The sequence below is a fragment of the Rhinatrema bivittatum genome, chromosome 4 (genome assembly GCF_901001135.1).
Source record: "Rhinatrema bivittatum chromosome 4, aRhiBiv1.1, whole genome shotgun sequence".
NCBI classification, from domain to species: Eukaryota; Metazoa; Chordata; class Amphibia; order Gymnophiona; family Rhinatrematidae; genus Rhinatrema; species Rhinatrema bivittatum.
In genome coordinates, this window is record NC_042618.1 from 82,164,241 (window position 1) to 82,183,867 (window position 19,627).

At 43.1% G+C, this 19,627-nt stretch overlaps 1 protein-coding gene across 1 annotated transcript in view; it reads right to left on the reverse strand.

The window, feature by feature from the left end:
* TTLL5 (tubulin tyrosine ligase like 5) overlaps positions 1 to 19,627 on the reverse strand; it is a 798,469-nt gene that overhangs the window by 280,487 nt on the left and 498,355 nt on the right.

The window sequence follows — 19,627 nt, forward strand, 5'->3', positions numbered from 1 at the left end:
AGACAGACCAAAACTGAAAGGGTATCCTATATGAGGACAGAGCCTACCCTGTAGCCCTTCAGTATAACCATTGTCAAAGCTTAAAAAGCATGAAGATAAACACCATGGAACAAGCAAGCAACAAAAGAACTTGAACAATCAACAAGAGAACTCTGAAAACTGTGAAACTTTACGATGTGTAAACAGTTATCAGTATATAAAAACTACTAAATAAATAAATAAATAAAAAATAAAAAACAGTGAATGAACTCTGTGTATGGACACTCTTGCATGAATGCCCACAATCAGCACGTAGATGCTTCCGGTGCCTCTTATTAAAGAACACATAGAAAAGAAAAGAAGCATGTAAAATACAGCAGTTGAGGAATGGTGTAAGGAGTATCGAGCAGATAAAAAGACAGGAAAGAGAAGGGTGTCTGGACTGATCCGTGGTACTACAGGAACAAAAATTAACAGATAAGAACTAATTTTCCTTTCCCTGTATGTACCCGGATCAGTCCAGGCCATGAGATCTACCAAAGCTTCCCTAAACAGGGTGGGACCTTGACAGCCCTGCTCGAAGCACCTGTCACCCAAAGGAACCAAAAACTGGTGCCTGGACATCAAGGCGGTAATATCGAGCAAAAGTATGCAGAGACTTTCAAGTAGCTGCCCTGCATATTTCCTGCGGGGAGATCGACTGGCTCTCCGCCCAAGAAGCAGCCTGAGAACGCAAGAAATAGGCCTTAAGGCCCTCCGGGACCGGACGTCCCCGACAGATGTAAGCTGACGAGATCGCCTCCTTCAACCAGCGAGATATCGTATTCTTAGAGGCCTGTTTGCCCCGGTTGGGGCCACTCCATAAGACAAAAAGATGGTCCGACACTCGAAAGTCATTAGTTACCTCAAGATAACGCATAAGAATGCGTTTCACATCCAGGCGGCGTAGATCATCCCCACCAGGGCTTGCAATGTCCGCAGGAGAGAACGCGGGAAGCTCCACCGACTGATTGACATGAAAGGAAGACACAACTTTCGGTAAGAACAACGGAACCGTCTTAAGAGAGACCCCGGAGACCGAGAAACGTAAAAAGGGCTTACGGCAGGACAACGCTTGGATCTCAGAAACCCATCTGGCAGAGCAAATAGAGACCAAAAACACCGACTTAAGTGTCAAATCCTTGAGAGTAGAACGGCAAAGGGGCTCAAAGGAGCCTGACAGAGAGCCCGGAGGACCAGATTCAGACTCCACGAGGGACAAGTAGGACGCAACGGCGGCTTCAAATGTTTGACCCCCTTTGGGAAAACGGACAATATCCAGATGAGACGCAACCGTGTAATCTTCAAGGCTTCCCAAGAGAGAACCAAGGGCAGACACCTGTACATGGAGCGAGCCGAAGGAGAGACCCTTAGAGAGACCACGCTGGAGGAATGAGAGGACTAGCGAGACTGGAGCCGAATGTGCTGTAACACCCGCTTCCTTGCAGACAAGCTCGAAAACCTTCCAAACCCGGACATAGGCGAGGGAAGTAGAAGTTTTGCGAGCCCGCAAAATAGTGGAGATGACGCTTTCAGCATATCCCCTCCACCTCAGCCTCCGCCATTCAAAAGCCATGCCACAAGACAAAAGCGATCTGCCTAGTCGAAAAATACGATACCTTGTCGGAGGAGGCATGAAAGATGGCTGAGATGAAGAGGACCGTCCGACACGAGGTTGACTAGGTCTGCGAACCATGGTCTGCAAGACCACTCGGGAGCTACAAGAATGACCGGACCTCTGTGAAGCTCTATCCATCTGAGCACTTTCCCTATGAGGGGCCAAGGAGGAAACACATACAGAAGAACATTGCGCGGCCAAGGAAGGACCAGAGCAACTACCTCTTCCGAGCAGTGTTCCCTCCAGCGGCTGAAGAACTTGGGAGCTTTGGCATTGTTCATGTTTGCCATCAAGTCCAGGTGCGGAGGACCCCACCTGCTGATGATTAGGGTCATGGCGCCGTCTGACAACTCCCACTTGCCGGGATCCAGACGCTGCCGACTCAAAAAGTCGGCATGAACAGTCTCGTTGCCCGCGATGTGAGAGAATGCGAGGCACTCCAGGTGTCGCTCTGCTCACGCGAGGAGCTGATGTGCTTCGAGGGCCACTAGGCGACTCCTGATGCCCCACTGGTGATTGATAAATGGCACGGTGGTAGAATTGTCCGAGAGAACTCGGACTGCCCGTCATCGAAGCATTAGGAGAAACGCCTTGAGTGCTAGACGAACCGCACGAGTCTCTAGGCAGTCGATGTGCCAGCGATATTGGGCTGGGGACCAGTATCCCTGCGTGGCCTGAGACTGGCAAACCACTCCCCAACCGGAGAGGCTGGTGTCCGTCGTGACTACCATCCACTGTAAACCGGTGTGATATGTCCGATGAACTTCGATATAGAAAAATAAATAAATAAATAAGTATCATATTCATTTTGTGCCAATTTGAACGTACACTTTTAATAATCTTTTTAGAGACTGGAGAATATTTAGTCACACATGTTGCTGTCTCAGATTCTTCCTTTTTCTTCCTTGGTGTTAGTAATGCATCCCGATCATAATATAATGCTCGCTTAAAAGTATCTTTAATGCATTTATTGGGATAACCCCTAGTTTTAAACGCATCAATCAATCCATATGATTTCTCTCTGAAAATATTTTTATTACTGCAATTGCGTCTATATCTCAAAAACTGAGAAACTGGTAAGCTATCTTTTTATGGCAACGGATGTGCACTATTGTAATGTAAAAAAGTGTTCATATCTATTGTCTTTTTAAACACTGTGGTGATAGCTTCCCCTGAATCTACCTTCTTAATCCATACATGAAGAAAAAATATTTCCTCAAAGTGGTAATTCATAGTAAATCGTATTTTCTCATCACATATTAATCCATTGTCCAAACCATTTTAATTCTTCTTCACTCCCTTTCCACACCAAAAAGATATTGTTACAAAGATTGAGAAGATGTGAACCCTAGTTCGAGGAGAAGTTGATATTACCAGAGGAGACTGCTCCTCGGGTTCCCCCGTCAAATGGCAAGGCTGGAATAAGGCTGGAATAAGGCAGGAACTAGTTGGATCTTCACCCCTGGAAGCCTGTGGTCCCCCCAGGAGTAGCCAGTAGGGACCCGGACCACTGGGACTTAGGTGAAACTTTGAGAGGTAAAGGTCTCGTCGGACAGAAGGCAGGGCCAGTTGGATCTTTGCCACTGGAAGTCCGCAATCCCCCTGGGAGGAGCCCGTAGGGACCCAGACTGCTGGGACTTAGGGGGGCCCTGGAAGGTGGAAGACTCTTCGACGTCCAGTCCGGGATCAGAAGCCAGAGTTCACCTACCGCCCCGTCTGAGGTCCGAAGCCAAAGGGTCACTTGGTCACCAGTCCAAAGTCGTACACCGGAGAATTGTCGGTAGCCAATCCAAAGTCGTATACCAGAGAATCGTCCAGAGGCAGGAACAAGAGAACTGGAGATACCAGCAGACTCCCGAAAGAGAGCAGACTCATTGCCAAGTCAAAGTACAGGAAGAGGAAGTCTCCCTATATACTCCCAGGTTTTCCACCTCAATTTAGGCAGCTGCAGGCAATTATTCATTATGACCCTTTAAGAGCAGGCAGGAGGTGGGGCCGCGCGCCTAGGAGAGGGCCGGCCCACCGAGACCAGGAAGAGAGCTACATGGCCATCGAGGGGGAACCAGGGAGCGTGTGTCCAGCGCCGAACGGTCCGAGAGGAAGCGTTTAGCCCGGAGGGAAACCGGGCCTTCCCCGGGACATCTTCCCACCGCTATCGTGACGCAGACTGCAGTCTCCGCGTTACGCCGCAGGTGAGCGGGGACCAGCCTCAGGTGGCTGGAAACACTAACAGATATAATGTATGGGCCGGATTTTAAGACGTGCATGCATAAATGTATGCCTGATTTTATAACGTGCGCACGCAGCTGCGCGCATGTTATAAAATCCGGGATCAGCCCGCGTGCCAAGCCCTAGGGGAGCCCTGATGGCTTTCCCCGTTCCCTCCGTCCCCCCCCACCTTCCCCTCCGTTCCTCTACCTAACCCGCCCCCCTAGCCCTATCTAAACCCCCAACCTTTATTTTATAAGTTGCGCCTGCCTCTGGGTAGGTGTAGGTTGCATGTGCCGGCCAATGGCCGGCCCGCAATCCCGGGCACAGCGCCAAATGGTCGCTGTGCCTGGAGCCTCCAGCCCCGCCCCACCCCCGGACCGCCCCACCCCTGCCCCGCCCCTTTTTTCAAGCCCCGGGACTTACACACGTCCCAGGGTTTTATGCGCACCACCGGGCCTTTTGAAAATAGGCCCGGCGTGCGTAGGGCTTTGAAAATCTGCCCCTATGTATCGTTTGTAAAAAGAAATCTTCTCTAGAAAAGGAAAATGATCAATCCAAATTTTTTCAAATTTCATTATAAATAATTTTGCGATGGTTGCCCCCATGTCTGTCCTTATTTGTTGGAAATATTAATTTTGAAAATAAAAATAATTGTGTGTTAAGGCAATACCTGCCAACCTTACAAAACATTCTGTAGGTACACGATGAGGTCGCTCCCTCATATCCAAATATTTAATTTACAATGAATTACCACTTTGAGGAAATATCTTTTCTTAATGTATTGATTAAGAAGGTATCACTACAGTGTTTAAGAAGATAACAGACAAACACTTTTTTGCATTACAATAGTGCACATCTGCTGTCTTTAAAAAATAGTTTACCAGTGTGTCAATTTTTGAGATATATTATTGAGATTATTGCAACTGCAATAATACAATTATTTTCAGAGAGAAATCAAATGAATTGATTGATGTGTTTAAAACTAGGGGTATCCCAATAAATGCATTAAAGTTGCTTTTAAGCGAGCATTATACTATGATCGGGATGCATTACTAACTAACACCAAGGGAGAAAAAAGGAAGAATCTGAGACAGCAACATGTGTGACTAAATATTCTCCAGTCTCTAAAAAGATCATTAAAAGTATATGTTCAAACTGGCACATAGTGAATATGATACCTGGTTTTGAGGATCTCGAATTCAGGATGGCATTTTCAAGAAGCAAAAATTTAAAAAATTCTGTGTCCAGCTATGTTGCCAGATAGGAAAAGAGAACATATAAGTACCATAGATAGAAATAAAATGCAGGGACACTATAAGTGTGGGCATTGTATAATCTGTGACCAGACTATGCAAATAAAAGAATATACTTGTCCAATAACTAAATATACTTATAAGTTCCAACATTTCACAACTTGTTCGACCTGTCATGTAGTATATGTGATTTTATGTCCATGTCAAAAGATCTATATAGGACAAATTAAAAGAACATTCAGACAACATATTGGGGAACATAAAAGTTGTTTAAGGAATCTAAGAGAAAAAACACTAATGATATCACATTGTATAAAAGAAAATCGAGTTGAAGATTTAAAATGGTTTGTAATTGATTTTGTTACACAGAATAAAAGACGAGGAGATCGAGAACGAATGTTAAATACGAGAGAACATAATTGAATATTCAAGCTACAAGCAGAAGAACCAATTGGTCTTAATAGTAAAATCGAATGGAATAGTCTGTTTTAAAAACTCTAGAACAACAGCTCAAACATAGAAGTAATAAGATAAATTAAATAAATTAATTGGTCCTTAAGTTTAAATGAGAATAATGATGATTGACAGCAGTCATTCTACTATGACGTTTTTTGAAATGTAGGTAACGTGGGGATGTAAGTGATTTGATTGGTTTAGGGCAAAGACATCTGTGTGTTATAAAATGTGGCATGGCCATGTTAATTTAGTTGATCCCAACTTGTTGAATGATGATAAAGATACGACCCTCGACTGACACGCCCCTCCTGAACTTAACAACCATTACCCCCCTCTTCCCCCCCACATCACTGTACCCCCCCCCACCCTCCTCCTCCTCCCAACCCAACACCCCCCATCCTCCTTCTCCCCTCCAATTCCATATACCTGACACCTTTGTGAATAGTTAAAGACCTGACACCTTGTGAATAGCTGTAATGTTTACCTATGTTTATCTACTCTAAATTATTGTAAAGCCTGTTGCTACGTTACCTATGTTTTTCTACTCTAAATTATTGTAAAGCCCGTTGCTATGTTACGTTACACTGTGAACCGGGGTGATGTTTTTAACGTGCCCCGGTATATAAAAAACTCTTAAATAAATAAATAAATAAATAAATAAATAAAATAAAAGGAAAAGAAAATGTGAGTATTCTTGAATTTTGAATCCTCACTGGAAAAAACAAGAGAGACCACATAACAGATACACTCGCCACCCTACATTGGCTTCCCATAGAACAAAGAATACAGTTCAAAGTACTGTGCTTAGTACACAAACTTATCCACGACGATAAAGCAGAACGGCTGAACACAGCACTTAGAGTACACGTCCCACACAGAAATTTAAGGTCAGCAAACAGAGCACTCTTTCCCTTCTGTGAAAACTGCAAGACTTACCCAAGTGAGGGACCGAGCACTGTCTCTAGCCGGTCCCATATTATGGAACTCCATGCCCCTTGACCTTAGACTCCAGAGCAATCAAACTTTTCAAAACACAGCTCAAAACCTGGCTTTTCATACAAGCCTTCAAGAAAGAAAACTGATGCAGGCAATTAATCAAGGATATGCGGCACAAAGCACCGAATGACTAATTTAATGCTCCTTACTGAACTAGTTCATCCTATTTTTAACTGTAGTCAAACATCAGGACTTATTACCATGAAACACTCAATCCCCCAATTAAATGCCTTTTTTGTTACCGAAAACTAATGGCACCCCCTATGTAATGTACGACCCATATTTTTTTGATACAGGTGCCCTATTGTAAACCGTTATGATGGTGAATCACTTAATGACGGTATATAAAAACTCCTAAATAAAAAAATAAAAATTAAAAAAAAAGATGTTTGAAATGGATGATTTTTTAATATATATTTTCTGAATTATAGAGAAAGCCCTGATGCAGCATTAGTGAAACGTTATCAACGTTTGTGTTTCTTAGCATTTAAGAAGACATAACAGTCTTGGCAAATTGTAGAATTGGTGTTTCTTGGCAACAGAAGGTATAATAGTCCTGGCACATTTCAAAGATAAGTGAAGAAATATTCAATAAGTGCAAGGTCTTGATGATTTGAATTAAGTGGGAATTCTTTAGGTTGTTCAGATACAGCCAAGAATTAATATATATAATATATATATAAAATCATTCAGCACTTGCCACCAGAGCTCCAACGCCGGTCACGCGGCCAGCCTCTTCGCTCCGCCTCCAAAAAGCCGCAGCAGCCAATCGAGGAAGCCCTACCTTCACGTCAGCGGTAGGAGCGGGGGTTTTAAATTTGGCACGGTGGTAGAATTGTCCGAGAGAACTCGGACTGCCCGTCATCGAAGCATTAGGAGAAACGCCTTGAGTGCTAGACGAACCGCACGAGTCTCTAGGCAGTCGATGTGCCAGCGATATTGGGCTGGGGACCAGTATCCCTGCGTGGCCTGAGACTGGCAAACCACTCCCCAACCGGAGAGGCTGGTGTCCGTCGTGACTACCATCCACTGTAAACCGGTGTGATATGTCCGATGAACTTCGATATAGAAAAATAAATAAATAAATAAGTATCATATTCATTTTGTGCCAATTTGAACGTACACTTTTAATAATCTTTTTAGAGACTGGAGAATATTTAGTCACACATGTTGCTGTCTCAGATTCTTCCTTTTTCTTCCTTGGTGTTAGTAATGCATCCCGATCATAATATAATGCTCGCTTAAAAGTATCTTTAATGCATTTATTGGGATAACCCCTAGTTTTAAACGCATCAATCAATCCATATGATTTCTCTCTGAAAATATTTTTATTACTGCAATTGCGTCTATATCTCAAAAACTGAGAAACTGGTAAGCTATCTTTTTATGGCAACGGATGTGCACTATTGTAATGTAAAAAAGTGTTCATATCTATTGTCTTTTTAAACACTGTGGTGATAGCTTCCCCTGAATCTACCTTCTTAATCCATACATGAAGAAAAAATATTTCCTCAAAGTGGTAATTCATAGTAAATCGTATTTTCTCATCACATATTAATCCATTGTCCAAACCATTTTAATTCTTCTTCACTCCCTTTCCACACCAAAAAGATATTGTTACAAAGATTGAGAAGATGTGAACCCTAGTTCGAGGAGAAGTTGATATTACCAGAGGAGACTGCTCCTCGGGTTCCCCCGTCAAATGGCAAGGCTGGAATAAGGCTGGAATAAGGCAGGAACTAGTTGGATCTTCACCCCTGGAAGCCTGTGGTCCCCCCAGGAGTAGCCAGTAGGGACCCGGACCACTGGGACTTAGGTGAAACTTTGAGAGGTAAAGGTCTCGTCGGACAGAAGGCAGGGCCAGTTGGATCTTTGCCACTGGAAGTCCGCAATCCCCCTGGGAGGAGCCCGTAGGGACCCAGACTGCTGGGACTTAGGGGGGCCCTGGAAGGTGGAAGACTCTTCGACGTCCAGTCCGGGATCAGAAGCCAGAGTTCACCTACCGCCCCGTCTGAGGTCCGAAGCCAAAGGGTCACTTGGTCACCAGTCCAAAGTCGTACACCGGAGAATTGTCGGTAGCCAATCCAAAGTCGTATACCAGAGAATCGTCCAGAGGCAGGAACAAGAGAACTGGAGATACCAGCAGACTCCCGAAAGAGAGCAGACTCATTGCCAAGTCAAAGTACAGGAAGAGGAAGTCTCCCTATATACTCCCAGGTTTTCCACCTCAATTTAGGCAGCTGCAGGCAATTATTCATTATGACCCTTTAAGAGCAGGCAGGAGGTGGGGCCGCGCGCCTAGGAGAGGGCCGGCCCACCGAGACCAGGAAGAGAGCTACATGGCCATCGAGGGGGAACCAGGGAGCGTGTGTCCAGCGCCGAACGGTCCGAGAGGAAGCGTTTAGCCCGGAGGGAAACCGGGCCTTCCCCGGGACATCTTCCCACCGCTATCGTGACGCAGACTGCAGTCTCCGCGTTACGCCGCAGGTGAGCGGGGACCAGCCTCAGGTGGCTGGAAACACTAACAGATATAATGTATGGGCCGGATTTTAAGACGTGCATGCATAAATGTATGCCTGATTTTATAACGTGCGCACGCAGCTGCGCGCATGTTATAAAATCCGGGATCAGCCCGCGTGCCAAGCCCTAGGGGAGCCCTGATGGCTTTCCCCGTTCCCTCCGTCCCCCCCCACCTTCCCCTCCGTTCCTCTACCTAACCCGCCCCCTAGCCCTATCTAAAACCCCCAACCTTTATTTTATAAGTTGCGCCTGCCTCTGGGTAGGTGTAGGTTGCATGTGCCGGCCAATGGCCGGCCCGCAATCCCGGGCACAGCGCCAAATGGTCGCTGTGCCTGGAGCCTCCAGCCCCGCCCCACCCCCGGACCGCCCCACCCCTGCCCCGCCCCTTTTTTCAAGCCCCGGGACTTACACACGTCCCAGGGTTTTATGCGCACCACCGGGCCTTTTGAAAATAGGCCCGGCGTGCGTAGGGCTTTGAAAATCTGCCCCTATGTATCGTTTGTAAAAAGAAATCTTCTCTAGAAAAGGAAAATGATCAATCCAAATTTTTTCAAATTTCATTATAAATAATTTTGCGATGGTTGCCCCCATGTCTGTCCTTATTTGTTGGAAATATTAATTTTGAAAATAAAAATAATTGTGTGTTAAGGCAATACCTGCCAACCTTACAAAACATTCTGTAGGTACACGATGAGGTCGCTCCCTCATATCCAAATATTTAATTTACAATGAATTACCACTTTGAGGAAATATCTTTTCTTAATGTATTGATTAAGAAGGTATCACTACAGTGTTTAAGAAGATAACAGACAAACACTTTTTTGCATTACAATAGTGCACATCTGCTGTCTTTAAAAAATAGTTTACCAGTGTGTCAATTTTTGAGATATATTATTGAGATTATTGCAACTGCAATAATACAATTATTTTCAGAGAGAAATCAAATGAATTGATTGATGTGTTTAAAACTAGGGGTATCCCAATAAATGCATTAAAGTTGCTTTTAAGCGAGCATTATACTATGATCGGGATGCATTACTAACTAACACCAAGGGAGAAAAAGGAAGAATCTGAGACAGCAACATGTGTGACTAAATATTCTCCAGTCTCTAAAAAGATCATTAAAAGTATATGTTCAAACTGGCACATAGTGAATATGATACCTGGTTTTGAGGATCTCGAATTCAGGATGGCATTTTCAAGAAGCAAAAATTTAAAAAATTCTGTGTCCAGCTATGTTGCCAGATAGGAAAAGAGAACATATAAGTACCATAGATAGAAATAAAATGCAGGGACACTATAAGTGTGGGCATTGTATAATCTGTGACCAGACTATGCAAATAAAAGAATATACTTGTCCAATAACTAAATATACTTATAAGTTCCAACATTTCACAACTTGTTCGACCTGTCATGTAGTATATGTGATTTTATGTCCATGTCAAAAGATCTATATAGGACAAATTAAAAGAACATTCAGACAACATATTGGGGAACATAAAAGTTGTTTAAGGAATCTAAGAGAAAAAACACTAATGATATCACATTGTATAAAAGAAAATCGAGTTGAAGATTTAAAATGGTTTGTAATTGATTTTGTTACACAGAATAAAAGACGAGGAGATCGAGAACGAATGTTAAATACGAGAGAACATAATTGAATATTCAAGCTACAAGCAGAAGAACCAATTGGTCTTAATAGTAAAATCGAATGGAATAGTCTGTTTTAAAAACTCTAGAACAACAGCTCAAACATAGAAGTAATAAGATAAATTAAATAAATTAATTGGTCCTTAAGTTTAAATGAGAATAATGATGATTGACAGCAGTCATTCTACTATGACGTTTTTTGAAATGTAGGTAACGTGGGGATGTAAGTGATTTGATTGGTTTAGGGCAAAGACATCTGTGTGTTATAAAATGTGGCATGGCCATGTTAATTTAGTTGATCCCAACTTGTTGAATGATGATAAAGATACGACCCTCGACTGACACGCCCCTCCTGAACTTAACAACCATTACCCCCCTCTTCCCCCCCACATCACTGTACCCCCCCCCACCCTCCTCCTCCTCCCAACCCAACACCCCCATCCTCCTTCTCCCCTCCAATTCCATATACCTGACACCTTTGTGAATAGTTAAAGACCTGACACCTTGTGAATAGCTGTAATGTTTACCTATGTTTATCTACTCTAAATTATTGTAAAGCCTGTTGCTACGTTACCTATGTTTTTCTACTCTAAATTATTGTAAAGCCCGTTGCTATGTTACGTTACACTGTGAACCGGGGTGATGTTTTTAACGTGCCCCGGTATATAAAAAACTCTTAAATAAATAAATAAATAAATAAATAAATAAAATAAAAGGAAAAGAAAATGTGAGTATTCTTGAATTTTGAATCCTCACTGGAAAAAACAAGAGAGACCACATAACAGATACACTCGCCACCCTACATTGGCTTCCCATAGAACAAAGAATACAGTTCAAAGTACTGTGCTTAGTACACAAACTTATCCACGACGATAAAGCAGAACGGCTGAACACAGCACTTAGAGTACACGTCCCACACAGAAATTTAAGGTCAGCAAACAGAGCACTCTTTCCCTTCTGTGAAAACTGCAAGACTTACCCAAGTGAGGGACCGAGCACTGTCTCTAGCCGGTCCCATATTATGGAACTCCATGCCCCTTGACCTTAGACTCCAGAGCAATCAAACTTTTCAAAACACAGCTCAAAACCTGGCTTTTCATACAAGCCTTCAAGAAAGAAAACTGATGCAGGCAATTAATCAAGGATATGCGGCACAAAGCACCGAATGACTAATTTAATGCTCCTTACTGAACTAGTTCATCCTATTTTTAACTGTAGTCAAACATCAGGACTTATTACCATGAAACACTCAATCCCCCAATTAAATGCCTTTTTTGTTACCGAAAACTAATGGCACCCCCTATGTAATGTACGACCCATATTTTTTTGATACAGGTGCCCTATTGTAAACCGTTATGATGGTGAATCACTTAATGACGGTATATAAAAACTCCTAAATAAAAAAATAAAAATTAAAAAAAAAGATGTTTGAAATGGATGATTTTTTAATATATATTTTCTGAATTATAGAGAAAGCCCTGATGCAGCATTAGTGAAACGTTATCAACGTTTGTGTTTCTTAGCATTTAAGAAGACATAACAGTCTTGGCAAATTGTAGAATTGGTGTTTCTTGGCAACAGAAGGTATAATAGTCCTGGCACATTTCAAAGATAAGTGAAGAAATATTCAATAAGTGCAAGGTCTTGATGATTTGAATTAAGTGGGAATTCTTTAGGTTGTTCAGATACAGCCAAGAATTAATATATATAATATATATATAAAATCATTCAGCACTTGCCACCAGAGCTCCAACGCCGGTCACGCGGCCAGCCTCTTCGCTCCGCCTCCAAAAAGCCGCAGCAGCCAATCGAGGAAGCCCTACCTTCACGTCAGCGGTAGGAGCGGGGGTTTTAAATTTGAAACGGCTCCTCGGCATCCCTCTCTGCCGCGACCACTCCAACGCCGCGATCCCCTCAGCGCTGCTCCCGGACGAAAGTGCTGCTAGGCCTGCGCATCCGGCGCTGAAGCCCGTCGGGGCAAGGCCTTTTAAAATCATTCAGCACTTGCCACCGGAGCTCCAACGCCGGTCACGCGGCCAGCCTCTTCGCTCCGCCTCCAAAAAGCCGCAGCAGCCAATCGAGGAAGCCCTACCTTCACGTCAGCGGTAGGAGCGGGGGTTTTAAATTTGAAACCCCTTCCTCGGCGTCGCACACCTTTGGTGCGCGACAAAGGGGCCTGCCCCTTTGTGCGCCCCTTCGTGCACCCCTGACGCACAACACGCTCCCATAACCGTCAATTTTCCACCACACTTCTCCAACTACCAGATCATTAATTCACCCGACTAATCTCCAATTCTTCAAGCTAACCGCAATCAAATTTCACCTCTCATTTAAGCCTCAATCACAAAAACCACTGTGAAACATTCTACCTCTCCCCCCCATTCTCACAGCAGATCTCTAACACTACTCTTCAACAACAAGATCTCCGGCCATTTCTAACCATCATGCTCCGTGGTCTCCCGATTCCGATTCTCCTTCACAGGAGACACATCTCAACCAGTAATTCTCTCTTGACCTCTCGTCCTCACACCTATAAAGCCCTCATTCCCATCATGGCTTCCCCCTTTACACAATTGCTAGGTCTAACATTATTCTCGTTATTTCTATTCAACGCCCAATCCATCACTAAGAAAACCCCTATTCTCAACGATCTTCTTCTAGACGCAAACCCAGACTTATGCGCCATAACAGAAACGTGGCTCAAACCGACAGACACTGCACTAATTAACCAATTACCTACACATTCATATGACTTTTTCTCCATTCCCCGACAGAAAAGAAAAGGTGGAGGAATTCTTCTTGCTACCAAAAAAGACTTGAATTTCACTCAATACACAGTCAACTCTCCTACCAAACTGGAAACAGGCCTTTTCAAATCAAATCATCTTCAAATCCTTCTTGTATATGCCCCCCCAGGCCTTCTCGACTCAGATGCCTCTCCTCTTCTGGAACTAATAGCCTCCCACATTAATCTAGATTCTCCAGCAATTATACTCGGTGACTTCAATTTACATGTCAACAATCCCTCTCTGTCTACTAATGGGAAAACATTCCTTACCGCCTTAGCTGCTTTGGGTTTCAATCAGATTATCAAGAAACCCACCCATAGAGCAGGTCATACATTGGACCTCATCTTCACCAATTCAGGCATCTCTAATTCAACTCAACCGATCTGCGAACCAGTACCCTGGTCAGACCACTCTATAATCTCGACCACCATCACACTGGCACAAAGAAACAGCATCCTCGCCCCTCAACAACAATTCTCCTACAGGAAAACATGTGCCTCCGAGGACCTCCACAACCACCTAGTCTTAGAACTACCCCTCATGGACCTTTCCTCTCCAAATTCAGCCCTTCATTCATGGAATAATATTACAGAAACGGCAGCTAACAAACTATGTCCTCTGACAACTAAAAAACTAAAACACAACCTTCCAAAAAAACAACCTTGGTTTAATGAAGAACTACAAAATCTAAAACTTTCCCTCAGCGGAACGAAAGCAAATGGCGCAAATCTCCTTCAGCGTCCACCCTCTCTGCCTACAAACTTGCTCTCCACCACTACAAAAGTTCCTTGTTAAAAATCAAAAGAGACTTCTATGCTCATAAGATCCATCATATGATCTTTGATGCTAAAGCCCTATTCGCCTACGTCTCCAACTTAACTCAAATCCAAATACCGGACATACCATTTAACAAAGCCCAAGAAAAAGCAGAGGAGCTTGCCCTCTTCTTCAACAACAAAATAACCAACCTTCTATCAAAGAATTCGCCCAATACCTCTTCCCCTCACAGTACCTTTCTACTCCATAACAAAAACATCTCACTCAACTCATTTGAACCCACTACAATTTCGGAGATCCTTAGAATACTGAAAAAAATGAAACCATCGACACACCCATTAGACCAAATCCCTTCCAAATTATTCCTCCTTATCCCGGACACTATATCCAAAGCTCTGGCAGACATAATCAACTGCTCTTTATCTCAAGGACTCTACCCTGACGACCTCAAAATGGCATCAATCAAACCGCTCTTGAAAAAACCAAAGTTAGACCCAGACGACCCCTCCAACTTTCGCCCTATATCCAACCTCCCATTCATTGCTAAAGTCATGGAAAAACTGGTTAACTTGCAATTATCAGACTACCTGGAAGACCACAAAATTCTCTACCCTTCACAATATGGATTCAGGAAATCGTTAAGCACAGAATCTCTTCTAATTTCCTTAACAGATTACCTCATCCTAGGCCTAGACCAGTGATGGCTAACCTATGACACGCGTGTCAGAGGTGACACGCCGAGTCGTTTTGGCTGACACGCGCAGCGTTTCAAGGACTATCAGGAATTTTTTTTTTTTTATCAGCTGCGCCGAGCCTTTTCTTTTTCAGCTGCGCCGAGCCTTTAAATGTGTTTTTTTAGTTTCCCCCTACCCTCCACCAATGCCCCCGGGCGCAGGGAGGCTCATGCGTCGCAGCGATGAGGCTCAAGACAACCGCTGATGCTCCTCCTTCCTGCCTGTGCGGCCCCGGAAGTAAATGTTGCCGGAGCCGCGTGGGCAGGAAGGAGGAAGATAATCAGCGCGTGCAGAAGAGGAGGAGCAGCCGCGGGTCGCTGCGAATCCCAAGTCGCAGCGGCCCAAGAAGAGGAAGAGGCCCGGTAGCAGGGCTGCCGCGGCCCGAGAAGATCAGGGCCGCTGCAGAGCCCAACCTGCGGCGAACAGGGAAGAGGAGGCCCAGAGGTGAGAGAGAGGCTGAGGGCCCGTAGAGTGCATGTATGAGATGAGTTGAGAGATTGTGTGCGTGTATGAGGTGAGTTGAGAGAAAGGGACCTGAATGTTTGCAGAGACAGCATGTGAGAGCCTCTGTGTGTGTGTGAGAGAGAGAGCATGTGCCAGTGAGAGCCTGTGTGTATGAATGATTGTATGAGAGAGAGCATGTGCCAGTGAGAGCCTGTGTATATGAATGATTGTATGAGAGAGAGCATGTGCCAGTGAGAGCCTGTGTATATGAATGATTGTATGAGAGAGAGCATGTGCCAGTGAGAGCCTGTGTGTATGAATGATTGTATGAGAGAGAGCATGTGCCAGCGAGAGCCTGTGTATATGAATGATTGTATGAGAGAGCATGTTCCAGTGAGAGCCTGTGTGTATGAATGATTGTATGAGAGAGAGCATGTGCCAGTGAGAGCCTGTGTGTATGAATGATTGTATGAGAGAGAGCATGTGCCAGTGAGAGCCTGTGTGTATGAATGATTGTATGAGAGAGAGCATGTGCCAGTGAGAGCCTGTGTGTATGAATGATTGTATGAGAGAGAGCATGTGCCAGTGAGAGCCTGTGTGTGTGAGAAAGAGAAATGCATGTGAGAATGAGAACCTGACTGTGTGTTTGAGGGAAGAAGATGGAGAAAAAAGTAACAGAAAAAAAGACAATATAAAAGGAATTGGCAAAAAAATAAGAAAGGGAAGGTGAATAAAAAGCCTGTGACCAACCAATTAGAAAACTAAGATCCGACAGCAAAGGCAAAAAAAAATAAATTACTTTTTAGTGATTGGCACATGTAATCTTTGGGAATGTGCAAGAATAGCACTTTCTCTACGGATCTCACAATGTACGAGATCAGCATGGAGAAAGTGGAAGCACCCGGGGCCTGCACAGCAGAATGGACTTCAGTGTCAGTAGCAGCAATCGGCACCTCCGCAATAGCCACGCGGCAGCAGTGACAGTGGCAGCAGAGGAACGAGAGAGGCTCCGAGGTTGCTGGCAAAAGAAAGCGAGGGGGGGTCTGCCTTTAGTGTGTGAATGTGAATGAATGGGACTCTGCCTGGGGGTGTATGTGTGTGAATGCATGGGTGCCTGCCTGGGGGTCTGTGTGTGTGAGAATAAATGTGTGCATGCCTGGGAGATGGGGAGGGAGTGTTGTGAACATGAATGGGAGCCAATAAAAAATCAACTGACAGATGAAGTTTGTAACGCTTGCTTGGACTTGAAGTGTACGAAATACCAACCTTCAATTGAAGATTTAGCCAATGAAATTCAGCAACAAAAAAGTCACTAAGCAGGTAAGGTAAAGAATTATTTGTTTTTGCTTTATTAATAAATACAGTATATATATTAAAATTATAACTTTGTTGATTAGAGCTACAAATATCACAAAATTATGGATTTTTCTAGAAGTGACACACCACCCGAGTTATGCTCGGTTTTTTTATGAATTTTGACACACTGAGCTCAAAAGGTTGGCCATCACTGGCCTAGACAAAGGCCAGTCCTACCTTTTGATTCTCTTGGACCTCTCAGCCGCCTTTGATACTGTTAACCACTTCATGCTCCTAAACCAATTATTGAACATCGGCATAACAGGCTCCGCACTGTCCTGGTTCCACTCATTCTTGAAAAACAGAGGCTTCAAGGTAAAAATACACAGCAAAGAATCTAAACGCTACCCTTCTTCTCAAGGAGTACCCCAAGGTTCATCCCTCTCACCTACCCTCTTTAATATCTACCTCCTCCCTCTCTGCCAGCTATTAATCAACTTGAACCTTAAACACTACCTTTATGCCGACGATGTCCAGATAATGATACCAATTAAAGAATCCATTAAAAAAACCCTCGATCTTTGGGAATATTGTCTGCAAGAAATCAACTCCCTCCTCTCCAGTATGAATTTAATCCTAAATTCTTCAAAAACGGAACTCCTTCTCATATCCTCTGAGAACTGCCACACCCCCACAATTCCTCCAGCTAATTTACAAACAACAAAAGTAAGAGATTTGGGCGCAATCATCGATAATAGGCTTAACTTAAAAGCTTTCATAAACCAAACCACTAAAGACTGCTTTCATAAACTGCATGTTCTAAAAAGAATAAGACCACTGTTCCACAACCATGACTACAGGACTATCCTACAAGCAATAATCTTCTCCAAGTTAGACTATTGCAATTCTTTATTATTAGGTATCCCATCAGCACATACTAAACTGCTACAAATGGTTCAAAATACGGCAGCCAGAATTCTAACAAACACAAGGAGAAGAGAGCACATCTCCCCAATCCTTAAAGATTTACACTGGCTGCCAATCCATTTCAGAATTCTTTATAAGTCAATCACAATAATCTACAAAACTATCCAACTAATCGCTCCTCTCAACCTACAAATCCCTTTCATAAAGCATACATCCTCCAGACCCATAAGAGAGTACTACAAAGAGTCTCTGCAGGTACCGCCTTCCAAAACTTCCCTCCACATAACTTACAGAGATAGGGCTTTCTCCACAGCAGGACCCACTCTTTGGAACTCCATACAAACGGAACTAAGACAGGAACCCTGCTTATTGACATTCAGAAAAAGACTCAAAACATGGCTTTTCAAACAAGCCTTCCCAGACTCAGATTAAACCCAATTCTCTCCAACATTCAACCTCCAAGCAACAACTTTCTTTTTACAACCATCCTGGCAACCTACCCTAAGCATTATAAACATCCAGAATTTTCATTATTTCTGATCTCTTCTTTATTGTTAAAAACTACATTTATTTGAATTGATCAATTCATTGTAAATCACACACTTCCCTTTTTGGAAAGTCTATCATTTTACGGGTTAATATACTATGTTAAAGTTACTATCTTTTCTTCTTCTTGCTCCTAGTTGTATAACTCCTTGTTTTATTGTAACTGCATCTATAGTATGTTTAGTACATATTATCTCGTTCTCTGTTACGGTTATCACCCCATTGTTTATTGTAAACCGGCTTGATGTGACATTTTCACGAATGCCGGTATAGAAATCTAAATAAAATATATATAACAATCTATTTTTAACCAAAAAAATAAAGGAGATATAGGCGCACTGCTGTTGATCAAAAATTATATAATATAACTTTTAAAGAAGATATGAATAAGAGAGAGAATATTTTAGTAATGAAGAAGAATCACAAAGAAGAAAGAGAGGTTTTGGACTTTTAATAAATATAAATAAAAGTGAGAGGTTTTTGACCCATGATTGCAACTACTGGGTTTGAATTCAGTTCATTATATCTTCAATCAGAGCTGAGGTCCTTTCCTCTCAAAATTAAAACATTTAATAATCAAAATACCAAAAAATCATATATAATAAAAATGAAAAAGAAGTTTGAGAAATTAATGAGAGCTGAATTTGAATAACAATTATATTTGAATATACCAGCCTTATTTGTGAGTTGATATTCAGATCCTACTGTTTCCCTGATTATTTGGTTGTGCTTACAGACAGCTGTAAGCCATCTTTGACATACATGGCCCCAGCCCCCACTAAATCCAAAACTTTGTTCCTTACACCAAGATTTGAGCCATTCATTGAAGTTATCTATATGGCTTAGCCTCTCTTTCCCCTTTCCATGAAGAGGTAACACTTCTGTAAAGGCAATAGTCTTTGCCATGTGACTAATCTCTGCCAGAGTCTGGAAATCTCTCTGTGCCACTTGGATGTTGTTTCTAGCAAGGTCATTGGTTCCCAGATGGATGATAATATCAACTTCAGAGTCCTTACTTTCTTCTTTGATTGCACTGACTATCTGAATAGCATTTCTACTAGCTGATGATCCTGAAGGCTTTTAAGTATAGTGTTCCCCTCAAAAAGAGTTCCCAAATGAGTGCCTCTGATGACTGAGTCATCCAGCATAATGAGCTTTTTCTTATGGTTATTGGTTGTATTATGGAATTTTTGCGTGCATTCAGTTTCTTTTTTCATTTCATTACCAATTCAATCTCCATCGCTAGAGCTTCTTCATTCTCTAATACAGAGAAGGCATTTTATACTTGTGTCACTCGAGAGTGTGTGTCTCCGCATCACAGGTCTAATTGTATCAGAGCCCACTGTAATCCATTTGTTCATGGGTTCCTGTACACTCTGGGTAAGTGTGTGT